Source organism: Rhinolophus sinicus, linkage group LG15 (genome assembly GCF_036562045.2).
Source record: "Rhinolophus sinicus isolate RSC01 linkage group LG15, ASM3656204v1, whole genome shotgun sequence".
Classification (NCBI taxonomy): Eukaryota; Metazoa; Chordata; class Mammalia; order Chiroptera; family Rhinolophidae; genus Rhinolophus; species Rhinolophus sinicus.
The window spans coordinates 27738967-27745875 of NC_133764.1; the positions used below are offsets into that span (position 1 = coordinate 27738967).

The window sequence follows — 6909 nt, forward strand, 5'->3', positions numbered from 1 at the left end:
CAGAATCCTTTGTTACTTTGCCACATTTGGAATTATCTTGGTATAGTTGCTTTTGTTCTCTTATTAATCTAATTTCCATTGTTTGAAAGGCACAGATGCTCCTTTCAGACTGAAGGGCCTCTTTGTATTGGTGTGGATGCCCTCGCAACCCTCTGTTCCAGGCATAAATAATGCAGCCATCAGCTGGCTTCAGTGATCCTGTCCTGGCTCATCACAGGGAGTTAGACGGACAGACACCTGTTTCAGACGCAGTTCTACAACATGACAAAAAAGAAAACCTGGCTAAATTAGCAGTGGCCAAAGTTATGAGCCTCGGAGAATTTAAATTTATGTATTCAACTCTTATTGCACTCCTGTGCCAACCCAGGCACTGTGCTGGGGTATAGCACTCAGCAAGATGAACACGGCTCCTCTCTCGGGTGGGAAGACCGACATTGAGCACGTGAACCCCAATGGTGAGCAGTGCTATGGAGACATACGGGGTTCTCTGAGAGAGTGTTATTATGGAAGGGCATATCCTGGTCTGGGAGGCCAGGTTTACTTTCGGAAACGACACTGGGTTTGCTAAGAAGTGAGCTAGGCAAGAAGTTGGACAGAGAGCATCTCGGATGGAAAAGGACAAGAACAGCAGGTACAGAAGGGGCTGGCTGAGGAGCAGGTGGGCCGGTGCCGCCGGAGTCGAAGGGATGGGAGGGGCCAGGTCAAGGGGGTGGGGCCTTGAAGATCATGATTCCAGGAGCCATAGAAAACCACTGGAAGGTTCCAATCTGGGGAGTTAATGATTAGATTTGCATCTTTAAAAGGTCCCTCCAGCTGTTATATGGAGAATAGATGCGAGGGTTGGAGTGAAAACGTGGAAAGACCATTGGGAACATATTACAGTTATCCAGATGAGATAAGATGGTGACCAGACTTGGGAAGCAAAAGTGGAGACTAAGAGGAGGAAGAGGTTTGGAAAGAGGGGGACAAAGAGCAGGAGGAGGAGAAAAGATCATAGCTACTACTTACTGCACCCCTGGAAGTGCTCGGCACTGTTCTAAGCATTTATATGTATTAACTCATTTAAATCTTCACGACCTCACTATGAGGCAGGCACTATATCTCCATTTTGCAGATGAGCAAACTGAGGCACAAAGGGAGTCAGTAACTTGCCTAGGGTTACAGAGCTACCAAGTGGAAGAGTTGGGATTTGAACCCAGAGAGTCTCATGCCAGTGTGGGTACTGGCATGGTGAAATAAGGGATATCCAAGAGAGAAAGTTGCTAGGATTTGGTGGTGCATGGATCACCAGGAGAGGGACATGTGGAGGAGGCTGCCCAGGTTACTGGCTTGAGCAGCTAGCTGGTTGGTGCCAACATTTCCCTCAGAAAGGGAGAAGGAAGGAGGAACAGACTTTGAGAGAAAGTAACATGGAGTTTAAAACGTCTGGGGTACAGCAAATGGAGATGTTAAGTAAGTCGTTAGATGTAGGGCTCTGGAGCTGATTAGAGAGGTAAGGATTTGGTCATGGCTGGCATTTTGGGGACAATTGAAGTTGAAGGCAGAATGGGTATTGAAAAGAGGAGAACCCAGGACAAAACTCTGAGGAATGCTAAAATTTCAGAACAGCGAGTGGAAGAGAAACCCTGCAAAGAAGCCAGAAAGGCAGGAGGAGAACCAGGTGGGTGCAGTTTCATAGATGGCGAGAAAAGTGTGTTTCAAGGAGGTTATTAATGACCTTGGTGAGAGCATTCAGTGGAGAGACAGGGCTGAAGACAGACTGCAGTGGGTTGTGTAACTGAGAGGTAAGGAATTCGAGTGCTTTCAAGAAGTTTGGCTCTGATTGGTGAGGCCTAAATTTATGACCAAAGTTATTAAATGGACCTGTTAATAATGAGTCTGCTAGACGGACGTTAACTAGACTTCTTGTGGTGATTGTTTTGCAATATATACAAATACCGAATCATTATATTGTACACCTGAAACTAATATGTCAATTATAACTCAGTAAAAAATAAAATAAAATAATAATGAGTCTGCTAGACCTCATCTGTAAGGTTATCAAAGTTTCCATACAGTTCCTGCTTATTGTTCAGTGAAGTTTTTTTCCTTTATTCTACATGTATGTTTTAATGATTACAGGACAGGTGATTTCTAGGCTTTGGGGAAACAGCAGGATCAGACAGACAACATTCCTGCCCCCCAGGTGTCTACATTCTCCCACTTTTCTTCCCTTTGGTTTATTCCGTTGTGTAGATATTGGCAGAATCAGCTTGCCCTTGATTCATGGTGACCCAATGTCTGGTCTTGTTGCTGTGAAATCTTTCAAGGTTTATTGTCTAGCCCTGAGCAACTGGGAGAACTCCCGCTGGTCCCTCGGGGGTTATTTTTCTCTTAAGTATAGAAAGTTGGTCTTTGAGAGCGGGAATCTGAAACTACAGTCCAATAGGTAGTTGTGGGGACAGAGCCAGGAGTGCAGTTTCCAGGCTCTCGCCCTCATGTGGAAAGGTGCTCACTCGGGTAGTAAATGGCCATCAACTGTGATTGGATGGCCGTCAGCTGTAACCAGTGAGCCACTGGCCACTAATATAACTGCCGTGGCTATGCTAGCAGCAAATGGGGGGCTAGCAAGAAGATGGTGGCTGAGCTAGCAAGAGCGGATTGCAGTTAGCAAGTGAAGTTGGTTGGCAGAGAGAAGTGGACGGCAGGTTGCAGATAGTGTGGCTCCTGCTTCCTGGGTCTCCAACCCAGCCGCCAGCGATAATATAGTGGTATGACCCCCCATCTATGGCTCCGTGTGTGTTCCTTTTTGGCCTCACCATGTCCTGCGTTCTTATGTGGGGAGCGGGAGCTGAGACCCCGCATGACACCCTGCATGACAGTAATTCCACAATCTGTACACAAAACCCAAATCTCTGAGTATTTTAAGAGTCACTTATGAGATTACATTTAAAAGATCACTTTGAATTTGTACCTGCATGGAATGAAGTTATGTTCCCACCCTTTTCAGAAATCAATGGTGTTAAAACAGGCAGAAAGATGAACCCTTGCTGCTACGGTTTTGTTGGAAAGAGAAGACTGTCTGAATAGTAATAGGGGCAGGGAACATAAGAGTTCATAATGAAAATGTGTTCGTGGTCACTAAAGGGGCACATCCCAGAGTGTACCTTGCTGATACCTTTTGGGCACAACATTAACATAGAAAAGCCAATTAATCTTTCCAGGCTTTAATACAGTGCTAATTTTAGGAGGCTTCTAAGTCAAGAGCCATGAAATAACTTTGCCTAAATAAGTAGGAAATAACACTATTTGAATTACGTGCTAGGTTACCTCTGACTTCATAGTCACCTACCAAATAAAGGACTTTAAAATTATCTCCAAAAGTTTCTTTTCCCTCCCATAAACTCTATTGCTGTAATTTACTGTAAAATGAGTAGACTCATCATGGTGTCACATGTAATTTCTTATTTAAATATATCAGTACTTTGTGAGATTAAACAAATACTACAGGCACCAAGGAAACAGATGGTTATAGAGATCAAGGGGACAGAGGGTCTATCACCACAGTTTAGGCAAACACTCTCCACGTTTCTGAAGTGTCACTTGAACATCATACTGTACTGCAGGTTTGAAAAACTGACCAGGATGAACAAGAAACAGAAACAACTATGGAAATAAATCCACATGAGATAATGCTTAATTCGTGGATCTCAGCTTTGTGGGCCTACTCAACCAGATGGCCACTTGAAGCCAAAAATTTTTCCTCAGCAAATACAGACAGGTGGGGTGGGGGTTGGAGGTGTGGGGAACGATAATAAAACGTGGGCAAGGCACACGTTTCTAAAATAGTATCCTGTATTTGTTTCTGTTTCTGACCTTTGAACTGCTTTTCAAGTTCAAATCCTTTCATGGATGGTCATGCACACTTCTGTTTTAAGTCTCTGGTGATAAGATAATGTGTCAAAATTGTGCTTTAGGAATCAACGTAAGATGCCATTTTAAGTTGGGAGAGGGAGAAGAAAAGGGGAAGAGAGTAGGAGGGATGTAGGAAAGGGAAAAGGGAGTCGGCTTAGCTAAAAAGCAAGAATCAGTGATTTTTCTTGGCCTCAGAATTCTACATATCTGTGAAATTTCAATGAGGAATATTCTAAGAATTTTGTGACATATGCATTCCTCTCTAGTGTAAATTTCCAGTGAATTCAAACCAAATTTCCCTGACTAAGGAGAACAGAATCTCATTGTGGAAATGTTTTTCAGTTCTCTAAAAAAATCCTATCTATATAGGATATATATATATATATATATATATATATATATATATATATATTTGATTTGGAGGCAGTTTTTTTTAATAACAATTAAGCTATTTTACGGTTTTCTTACTATGTTCTCATAGTAGAAATATCATTAAATGAATTTGTTATTGGCTCAGCAATAAAGAAAAATGTAAATTTAAGCCCTTCTTTAGGCTGAAGTTTCCCTTGAAACAAAATCTAAATGGCTATATAAATACCTGACAATCCGGTTTATAAATTCCCCTTAAGAAGTACAAATTGCCAGTTATAAAAACAGTCACGAGGATACAAAGTATAGCATCGGGAATATAGTCAATAACATTATAATAACTATGTATGGTGTCAGATGGGTACTAGACTTATCTAGTCTTCATAAGTTATATAAATGTGTAATGACTGTATTGTACACCTGAAACTAATATAATATTGAATGTCAACTTAATTTAAAAATGAAAAATATTATTAATAAAAATAAATCCCCCCTTTTCCACAACTGGATGCCTAGAAGGATTCAGGAGACCTTATTCATTCTTTTACATAATTAATTAATTTCTAATGACAAATATTACAGAATTTGTTTAAATCTTAGCTTTAAGAAAACTTAAGATGCTTAAAATCTTATAAAAATGTCTTGAGTATAAGCGACAAAAGTGAGTGATTTGGGCCCAATTTTCCTCACACTCGCTGAGAGATTAATGTGACAGAAGAGAAAGGAAGAATCGAGAGGGGTGAGGGGAGATGATTGGACTCTTCCAGCCAATTTGGCTTCGGAAATCAAGGGGTGAGGGCTATAATGGGCTTGTAAGAAAAGCTCCTTGGGGGTGACTCTGGTCACACACTGACCATCACGCCCAGAAGGGAGAGACTCAGTGTGTAATTGGGAAACTTGGGTGGGTGGTAGGTAATGTCACAGGCTTGACAAGCAATTCGGGGTTCTCAACAGGAATAATATCAATAATTTCGCACTCAGAGGTCGGAGAGGCCATATATATATATATATATATATATATATATATATATATATACCTCGCCCGGACTTGCAGACCATGGTAATCTACGGACAAGTTATGTAGATGCGGGGAGGACGCCAGTGTGCAAATAAATGATCACAGAGTCCCCAAAACCTGTCCCTTCAAAAAAACGGGGGCCGTGGCAGCCCAAGGGAAGGGGAGGCCAGGCCGTCGGGCTGCAGGCCTGATTTCCCTCCAGAATCGTTTTAGTGGGAAGGAGAGGTCGTCCGCTCCTCCTCCCCACACCTCGCAGGACGACCAGCAGAGGAGGGCGGGCCCGAGCCCGGCCGTTACCTGGCGGGTCTGTCCTCGCTCCCCGGGAGGGGCCGAAGGGCGGGGCAGGCAGACTAGTCCCGGGCGGAGGAGGAGCCCATCAATCGCTCGGGCGGCCTTGCTGGCTCCTCTTCCTCCTCCTCCTTTCTCGTCTCCCCTCCCTTTACCAGCCCCTCTTCCTCCTCCTCCCGGGAGGCGGCTTTCCGCGGCTGCGGCCGGCCTTTCTAGGGGCGGAGGCGGCGGGGACCGCTGCCTGGCGTCCTCCCGTTTCCTTGGCAACCCGGCCTCCTCCCTCCGCGCGCGCAGGGGCCGGGGCTCTCGGGCGCGGGTGTGGGGGCGGGGCGGGGGTCTCGGCCCCGCGGTCCTGAGCGGGGACGTGGGCGCCCCTCCGGTTGCCGTGGGAACGAGTGGGCTGTGGTTGCGAAGGCAAAGCGGTGATGGCGGCGGGCGGAGAAGAGATGCTGCAGGAGGGAGGAGGCGATTGGCTTTGTCTTGCTGTCCAAAGCCCAGACCTACGTAGATAGATGCCGAGGCCTTCACTCCTGTCCTGAATCAGTGCTGTGCTTTTTGAAGAATCAGTGAGAAAACGGGAAAATGTTTTTAACTGAATCAAATAATATTAAAGGCAATACGTGGGTAAAGGGAACGATAGTGCAGCCGTGGAGTGTGCGTTGTGCAGGGCAGCTCTGAAATACCTGCTCCAGTATGAAAAGGAAGTCAGAAATGATTAAGGGCGGCACCCCATCAACAGACCGAGATAAGAACCCACTTATCTCCTGGTTATCAGCTGTCTTGGCTGCCTTTCCCAAGGAAGAAAGTTCTTAGAGGTTCAGAGCAGTGTCCACAGAGCCTCACCCTGTCTCTTCCAGATTTGTTTCTGTCTGTGGTTTTCATAGGCAAAGATGAGTCTTCCAGTTGTTTTGCATAGTTAGGCACTGGATGCCTTGCCAACTGAGACTAAGTTAGGGCATTTTTGATTGGGTACAGAATAGGGAAAAAGGAGAGTAGAAATTCTGGGACCTTTCATCAGTGTCCAGAATCGCTAGGTGTCTTCTCACCGCCCTCCCACCTCCTCTTGGCAGCCATGTCCTCTGCAGCATTGCACCCCTCTTTCTATTCTTGGGGTCTCCATGACCTCACAACTGGATTATTGTAAGGGCGTCCTAACCACACTCTGCACTATGTCTTCTAAACCCTAGTATCTCTACCATTTCCCCTATTCTCTAAGCAACATAGGTCTAATGTCATTGGTCCCCTGCGGAGACGCTTTGAAAATTCTTCTGCTTTTGGAATGAAGTCCAAACTCTTGACTGTGGCTTTCCCTGTGCCCTCCCCCAGGGTCCACTTTCTTG

General features: G+C 45.1%; 1 protein-coding gene across 1 annotated transcript in view; it reads right to left on the minus strand.

Moving 5' to 3' along the window:
• Positions 1-5705, minus strand: part of MARCHF10 (membrane associated ring-CH-type finger 10) — an 85873-nt gene extending 80168 nt beyond the window's left edge. The window contains exon 1 of the mRNA XM_074320075.1: positions 5579-5705. The gene's annotated coding sequence lies outside the window, so the exon portion shown is untranslated. The remainder of the gene's footprint in view (positions 1-5578) is intronic.
• Positions 5706-6909: the final 1204 nt, after the last annotated feature.